Below are 8,843 nucleotides of genomic sequence, written 5' to 3' on the forward strand. Positions count from 1 at the left end.
GGGCTCAGATCCATAACTCCAATATAAACTTTGTGATAGTGTGTCAACTTTGGCTTCTCTCCTCTTCCCCACCCCCACCCTTCCTCTTAACACCTATAGGAGTTCATTAGAATGCAAGGTGTAACTGTCTGAGTAAATGTCATTTTAATTGTAACAGATCATTTCAACACAGATTAAGCCAGTGTGTGCAGTTGGCTACAATAACCTCACTGTAGGTATATGCCTCGCTAAAAGCTTTATTATGGCCACTTTATTGGGTGGAAACGTGCATTTGCATGGCAAAATGTGACTTTCATTGAAGCAGATGTCTTGATCACAAATTATCCTACAATGCATGGGGAAAAATTCTCAAACACTTCTTAAAGTAAAATTACTGGTAATACCAATTAAAAGAAAATCACTTGATGAATTCATTCATGGCTGCCCATCCTGGCTAGCTGGCGACTGTAACTGTAACCCAGAGCTCTTTTAAGAATTGAAAGCATCTCCACTGCCATGGAACTGCCCAAATACCTGAGAAGACTAAAGGGGACCAATACTTTTGAAAACTTTAGCCTTTAAAAAAAAAAAACTGATCTACTGAGGTTGAATATAGACTCTACTATAAATAGTGTCGATTTAAATTTTAAGGAGTAAAGTGTGAATAGTAAATTTGGCATCAGGAGAGGATTATTTCTGTCTGTCCTTATCTACACTCAGGTTTGGCTTATCGCTAATGGTGCTTTCATATAGATTGTCACGTTCGTGGCTTTGAATTGGACCTTCCTTCCTCTTTGAAGGGTGCTGCTGTAAGGACTTGTAGGGAAGTGTTAACCTGTAGATGACTAAACAGCTCAAACTAGAGCGAAATGTAATTTACTCTTGCCATCTAGTGTCAACATCTTTCTTTTAATTAGATCGTCACTTTTTAGTAGTTTTCATTAGAGATCTGTCTGCGTCCTACACAAAAGCCTAAGTAATTCTAGCTAGCTAGCTATCAATCCTTTCGATCGATCGCTCTACCTATTTAACTACCTGCCTTCTTACCTACCCAGCTACATCTGCTTTTATTCTCAAATGGAGAGATTATGTATCCCCAATGGTACTCTCAGTTAAAATGCTGAGTGGAAAGAAGGAAGGAATGAGTGTGTGGAGGTGTGGGTGTATGCATATATGTGAAAGACCCTCTCTAGAGATCTGGTTGGTTATGTATCGAGATAAGTAGTGGTATATAATTTTAAATCTTTTAATTGGATGATAGGGATAGAAAATTGACTCATTTACATACCTGTTTAAAAAACTGGAAATAAAAAGTTCCACGCGCAAGGGCTTAAACCTTTAAAAAAAGAACCTTGCCCCCAAATCTTTAACAAACCCCCCTCAGTATCAAGTATTTGTTAAATTGACGGCGCACAGATTTCTCGATTACTGCGGCAAAGCGTAACTGAAAGGCATCGTAAAATCCATCAGAATCCTGCCCAAAGCGTTCATTCTTTCCCAACTTAATTTATGCCACGCGATTCTGTATTGGGGAAATCAAGCAGAAAGCTCTTTTTTCTTCGTCTTTTTTTTTTAAACTTTGCTTTACCTCCTCCCTTCTCTCCATATCTCCCTCCCTTTCTTCTTCTCTCTGTCTCTCTCCGTCTCTGTGTGTGTCTCTCTGTCTGTCTCCTCTGTCTGTCTCCTCTTCCTCCTCCTTTTCCTCTCTTCCCTCTCTCCTTCTCGTCTTCTCTCCCTCTCCTTTCCTTTCTCTGTGCCTCCCCTCCCCCTTTTCAGATGCTGGGCTAACGGGGAGACTGTTTAACTTAAGTGTTTCTATAGGAGGCTGTTGTAGTTTAACTCCTGCCCACCAGTAGCTGGGATGAACAAAGGAGGGACTCGAGGTCTAACTATTCATCCTTTCTTTGCACTTTAATTTTCATTGATTGTAAAGACAAGGGGAGCCCTTAGGGATTCGAGCTGAAGGGGGATGACACGCCTTTAGACGCGATCAGCCCCCTAGCCAGCCATCTGCTCCTAACCAAATGGCGTTTTTTCACTCCCCAACTGCATGTCTCTATACTCCCATAACGAAGAACTCTGAGCCCCCACACCACCCCCGCCATGCAAAAGGGTCTTAAGTTAAAGTATGTTAAATAGACCTGGCATGGTATTTGCCTCAGCAGCCAGAATTGTCAACGCCCCCCCCCCCATAAATCCTTACCTTGGTCATTAAGAAAATGCTGAAAACTTTCTTTTAAATACTTTTTGATCTCTCAGCAAATTTACTGTACTAAGTGAAACTCATTAAGGTTTAGAAGGCATGTCACAGAGCGGTTTTGCTTTCTTCTTGAAAGCCACACACTGACAATGGTCTGGATCCCTCAGATTATCAGGCCAGGTTCCAGCGATAACCACAGCCCTGGAGGTGAACTGATTTCAGGTTGTACTGTAACCACAACTACCACAAAGTTAATAACTCCATTCTTCTCTGGTACCTGCCTATCTCTACTTGCCTATTTTGTTTTTAATTTTCCCACTTTCTCATGAAGAAAATTATCAGCCAAAATGATCATCACAACCAAATAATATTTTCTAAACCACAGCACAGTACTGGACCTGTCACTCTTATCTCAGCACTCCTAACTATAGCACAGCTTTTGGAACCCCCCCCCTCTCCCCATAAGCCAAAGAAAACTTCTATTCCCCAACCCAGTTGGGGAAGAGTGGGGACCATTATCCCCAGAAATAGACTTTGGAACCAAAACATGGAAGTATATGCTCAGTTTCCTTTGTAAGCAACTCTGTAGAAATGGGTGTTTTGTGTTCTTTCAGGGTCACTGAAAACTGAATACCAAAAAGATCATGTCAAAATTTCTGTCTCTTCAGAACTAGGAAGTTGGACATTCTTAACTAGTCAATCTTGTGTTGGTCAAAGATGTGAAATTAGTTGAAAGGGGTTTCTTAATTAATATTGCCATCATGTTTCCCATCAAAATATAGTCTAACTGTAAAATTTTATAGAAGTGGAATAGTAAATTTTTCTTACCATATATTGATGTACTTATACATATCCCTGAGAGTGAACAAAATATTATATATCAGGGATTATAAACACTGTGTTGTTTGTTTGTTTGTTTTTGACAATGAATTGTAAATATAGTTATTTCCTAGGGTTAGGTTTAAATGGCTGAAGCCCAGAAGTATGTGGACAAACTTCCTCCTTTCTTTTCACCATCCCCCTTCCTTTTCACCACCATTACTCTCCCTCAACACATACATAGGATCAATCAGGCACTATGCTAATGTTAGAGTACATGGTTGAATTCTATCTTAAATATCCACTTCCTTGTTTATTCATGTTGATGGCAAGATGGATCCTGGTTCACATACTTCAAGATTCCATTTTGTTGGGGGTCTGTAGAAAAAAAGGATAAACAAATCAAGGGGGGCACATTTTCTGATGTTTGACTGCCACGATATTAAGTTTAATGCAGTATATGTACATGTGTTTTATGGAGACTGGAAATAGTAGCACAGACACCCACCAGACGCTATTCGGTAGTGCTTTGACAGGTTTGTGTGAGTCCTGGGGGAGGGAGGGAAAGGAGAGGAAAGAAAGGAGAATAGACAATTATCCTCTCTGAACATTATTCCAACCTTAGAAAACTGTAACTTCTTTCTTTTAAGGCTTTAACATCTAACCTCACAGTGGGTCCCTGAAAATCATCGGAGTGGGAAAAGAATACAGTTAACTTCTCTCAGAATGTGATAATCACTGATGCTGTAATCTAATCTTTTTTTTCCCCTTGTGGGAGGGGAGGGTAGTGGCCAGAGTAAGGAAGGATGAGCTGGAGTGTTACAATCCTTGCCTAGGGAGAGAGATAGAAGACAATGCAGTGGTACTATTTATGCGGTATATTTTGGGGGTGATTGTTTTATTTGAATTTTTCAGTTAGTTGGGACATTAAGAAGTTTAGCTCGTAGATTTGTAGAAAGTTGCAAAGGCATGTGCTGATTTGAATGAGAAAGGGCAAGTCGCGTGGCTCAGCTGGCCTACAGAGAGCACAGATGATGGATAAGCTGCAGCTCGGTGGCTTTCCCCCTCCTTTTCTTTCCCTCCCCCTTCTCTTCTTCTTTCTTCTTCCTTCCTTCTTTCTTTCTTTCTTTCTTTCTTTCTTTCTTTCTTTCTTTCTTTCTTTCTTTCTTTCTTTCTTTCTTCTTCTTCTTCTTCTTCTTCTTCTTCTTCTTCTTCTTCTTCTTCTTCTTCTTCTTCTTCTTCTTCTTCTTCTTCTTCTTCTTCTTCTTCTTCTTCTTCTTCTTCTTCTTCTTCTTCTTCTTCTTCTTCTTCTTCTTCTTCTTCTTCTTCTTCTTCTTCTTCTTCTTCTTCTTCTTCTTCTTTTTCTTCTTCATCTCCTCCTCCCTCTTCTTCATCTCCTCCTCCTCCTCCATCTTCTTCATCTCCTCTCTCTTCTTCATCTCCTCCTCCTCCTCCTTCCTTTTTTTCATTTCCTCCTCCTCCTTTTCCTCCTCCCCCTTCCAACCAAATCGGGAGTCATCTGCTCCATCCCTATACTAGCCTCTCATTTTCATAACAAAGCTTGTGTGTTTACCTGTGATCCTGGAGAACTGACAGGGCATTCCTTTGTTTCTAGATCAGATTACTGCAGCCAGCTGCTCTTCAGCCCTTTCCTGTGCAAATCTGAAAGTGGCCCCTCTCTATGTGTTTTACTGATTGAATATGCGAGGATCTCTGAGGCAGGGAAGCAGGCTAGGTAGAGTTTATTGTCTGTTCTATTAGACTTTGCTTTTTAATTTATTTAGAAAGAGTAGTGATTTCGTAAAGATGGCAAATTATTAGGGGCTAGGTGTTCTAAAGCTGTGTTATTGTTGTGGTGGTGATAGAATATTGTAATGGGGTGGAGTGCTGGGGGTGGTGTGGGGATTATATAGAGTGAATATTCTTGCAAGAGTTGAGGTCAGTCGCGTGCCGATGTCTGCCAGGGGAACATCTGCCAGCTCCTCAGGGTGAATTTAGTGAATGTGTTGTGTTCAGGATTACACATACCTCCGGGCGACTTCAAGAAACAAAACAAGAGAGAGGAAGGAAAGGGCTGAAGTCTGAGAAGGAAAAGGGAAAGGAGTGAGAGGAGGGGAGAAAAATCAACATCTCCCCACAGACAGATTACCATATAATCTGACCTTGCCAATGTGACCTATCAGTAGTATTCCCGTATATCCCCAACAAGCACACGTAAGAGATATATACCATTTCTAACACCCAATGAATTCTAGAACCTTATCATTTGTGTAATCATCACTATGACTAAATCTGGGGAAATTTGTGCTTCTCTTTCACCTCAATGATAAAAATAATCTATGCCTCAGAACTTCTAGCCTCTAGTACTTCATCCCAGAGGTATAGCCAGATAGTTCATAGTTCTCTTTGCTTTAGTATTAGTGAGTTCCTTCTGATTGTCAGGGGTTCCCAGAGAAGTAATAAAATTTTTTTTTTACCAGGGGCTCTCTATCCACCTTCTGTTTCTTGTGTCCTGAAGAGTCCCTTTGCCTGAGAAAGGGATTACAAAAGTTACAAGAGGGTACAGAGTTTGCATAGATTAACCTAAAGAAGTTCTGACTAATTCACCTTGAAAGATGAACCTTGAGGTTCAGTGTGGAAAAAACTATCTGAAGGAATCTATAAAATGTTCATAGAGTCATAGATTTGGAGGTGGAGATGGCATATTCCTTTAGTTTCTACATAAAGCTTTCTTTGCCAAATTTAAAGTAGAGAGACACACATTGATTATGATTTAAATTTAATATTCATAAATGGTTGAAAGTAGGATGGTAGAGATAAAGGAGATAAACGGAGAACAGGATTTCAGTAGCATCTCTACACGTGCTAGTGACATGTCAATCACTTTACTTTTTTAAAGAGAAACTTAATATACTTTCAACAAATAAAGTAATCTTAACCTTCAGGATAGCAATGAAATTTAGGATGTTTAATGAACAGAATGAACATCCTATGATTATGTCTCCAACTTAAACTCTAAAATGTAGTTTCCACTCTGCCCCAACTCTCAACCTTCCACAAACCTCACTCTCCTATCAATACTTTCAAAACACTATTCATTTCTCTGACTCTTTAGGACTGAAGTTACTCAAATGAACTTTGCTTGTGGTAGATTAGGATTATAAAACAACAAATTTGGGGAAACCAAAGGGCTTTCTTTTTTGCAAGTAGGGGGAAATGGAAGGAGAGAGAAGAAAGAGGAAATATATAAATGGCTGAATAGATGACTGGATATATGGATGGATAAAATAGAAAGTTAATAACTATTAAAAATGAATTGAGACTTTTATCATATCTTGATTAGTACTATAAAGCCTATAAAGTCCTTGAGTTACTTAATTTAATCAGGGCCTCACCAAAAAAAATTGTGAAGTGGATACTATAAAGTATTATTATTTCCACATTACAAACAAGAAACTGGACCTGTAAGAGGTTAAATGACTTGTGCAGAGTCACAGGTGATAGTAGAGTATAAATCTTCCTAAATCCAATTTCAACATTGTAAGGAACCTTAGAAATCATCTAGTCTGATATTTTCATTTTAAAGCCCAACATCTTACTCATTTTACAGTAAGTGAGGCCCAGAGGTCATGCAACTAGTATGTGAAGGAGCCAGAAGCCAGACTAGAACCTGGGTGTAGTATATCTCAGTCATATACACTTTTCCCTATCCCATATGAATTGGCTTCATTAAAATTATTTGAAAACTCAGTCTATTAGAGAGATTACATATAAATTTATTCTATTCTTCAGAAAGGCTCTTGTTTATGATGGGCTTGGTGAATTACAATTTTTTTCCTTCAAATTTAAAGCCTGACCTTTACTTTCTGGGTTCTGTATCTCCCTGGATAAGTAAGTAGACAAGCACCTGTTGCTCCCAAAGTCCCAAGAGATACAAATCAATCAGGTCACACTATCTTGTGCTTTAACTAGAATGGAAAGCTTTGCTCTCAAGGAACTAGTGCATACAGGAACTTTAAGCTCATGAATCAATGAGTGGTAGAAGGTTAAAAATAAATTATCTAAGAAATAAATATCCTATGTCTCAGAGAGCCCTAAAATGGAATTCTGAGGTGGCCTTCAGCAAGTTTGTCATTCATTTATTTGTTTGTTATTCAATTCTCTTTTTCTAGTTCCTGTTTTTCCCTAGTCCTCTATTTCCTTGACTATTAAACTTGCCAAGTGCTTGATTTGGTGGTTTATTATTTCCTCTCTTCTTCAAGCAACATACCTAACTAGAGCTGCACACTGTCACTGAAATCTCTCCCCAAGAAGTCTTGAAGGTGATTTTGGAAAGGGAGGTGAGTTTGGATGGACTGAGCAGGCTCCTGATGCTTTAGTAAATGCTGTTCTTCTCTTGCCTCCCACCCCCATCTCCCTTTTCTGTGAGCATCTGCCCGAAGAAGAACAGATGTGGGCACCTGCGGTGACAGGCTGCATATGTTCCATCCTATTCACAGGCATTCAGACGTAGCTACAATGAGCAGCCTTTGTGTGCGCAGACTCACTAAATATATTAATCTGTCCTCCCCAGAGCACTGCGCTGTTTAATTTTTCACTAGCAATAACATCTGATCTAATCCTTAAATCGGCTCCCGAAAGCCCTCCCTCCTGTCTTCCTTTTTCCTTATCCTCCCCACCCCCTCCCCCAAAAAACGTGTGAAGTTATTCAACCTTCCACCTGTTGCCTGTCGACTTGAGAGTGGACTATTGCAAGCATCTTGTTGTTTCAGGGCAGGGGGTGGACGGGTGAGGGCATCTGTGTAGGAAATGTTGTTTGCCCACATCAGATAAAAGTCTGTCATTTTCCCTAGCATAAGAAAGTTGTTTCTTTTTTAGCAAAGTGGAATATAGACTCCCAAATGTTGCACATCAAAGAGCAATAATTATTAACCTGCTCCAAGGCAATTCAACATACCCCAAACTTTTCTACATAGAAACTAAAGTTCCCATTTATTGTTTTGTTTATTGAACTCTAGTGGTTATTATCAACACTGGTCAATAGGCCGAGTAGCCAAAAGGTAACATAAATCTCAGATGTAAGACTTAGATTTTTTTTTTGACCAATTTTGTTGCATGACTCTTTTATCTTAGCATCTCTTATTCTATTTTGATTTGTTTTCTACCACAATGAGTCCTTTAGTCCCATTGTGGATGTCACAATGCACATGGACATCAGGCTGTGAATGAAGACAGAAGCAGTTTAAACAAACCAGGCTCTTTCTTTCCTCTCTGTCCATTGTAATATGAATGGGCCTTCTGCATTCTGCTGCTAGGAAACCACTTTTTGCAAAGCCCTACTCCAATAAATGGACAGGGGAAAAGGGACTCCAAGAAACAGTGAAAGTATTGAAAAAAAAAAAGAGACAAATTTAGGTAAGTTGGGCTCCTTTTTCCTCCCCACCCCCAATCAACAAATTTCTAAACCCCAAGTAGTTTAAGACAACAAAACACCTTTTAAAACATTAAATCCCTCCTTTTAAAATTCATTCTTCCTTGTTCTTTTGCTCCCCCCAACTTTCTTTCCCCTCCCTATCACCTCCCATCAAGATGCACAAGATGGGAGAGCACATTGGGTCACTATCAAGATTTATTTTCATAATATTATATTGTCTTCTTTTTCCTCTCAGTAAAATAGGAACTATAAAGTAAGCCATGTTTATCAACAATTATTAATAATTAATAATCATAAAAAAACTTTCAAAATATGTCCTGTTAGATCACTGCAATCTAGGCAGGAGCAGATCAGGTAGATTGGGGGGGGGGGATTTAGACACTTTTACTGTAATACTTCAACACTGTAGTT

This window comes from Monodelphis domestica, chromosome 2 (genome assembly GCF_027887165.1).
Source record: "Monodelphis domestica isolate mMonDom1 chromosome 2, mMonDom1.pri, whole genome shotgun sequence".
In the NCBI taxonomy this organism is placed as follows: Eukaryota; Metazoa; Chordata; class Mammalia; order Didelphimorphia; family Didelphidae; genus Monodelphis; species Monodelphis domestica.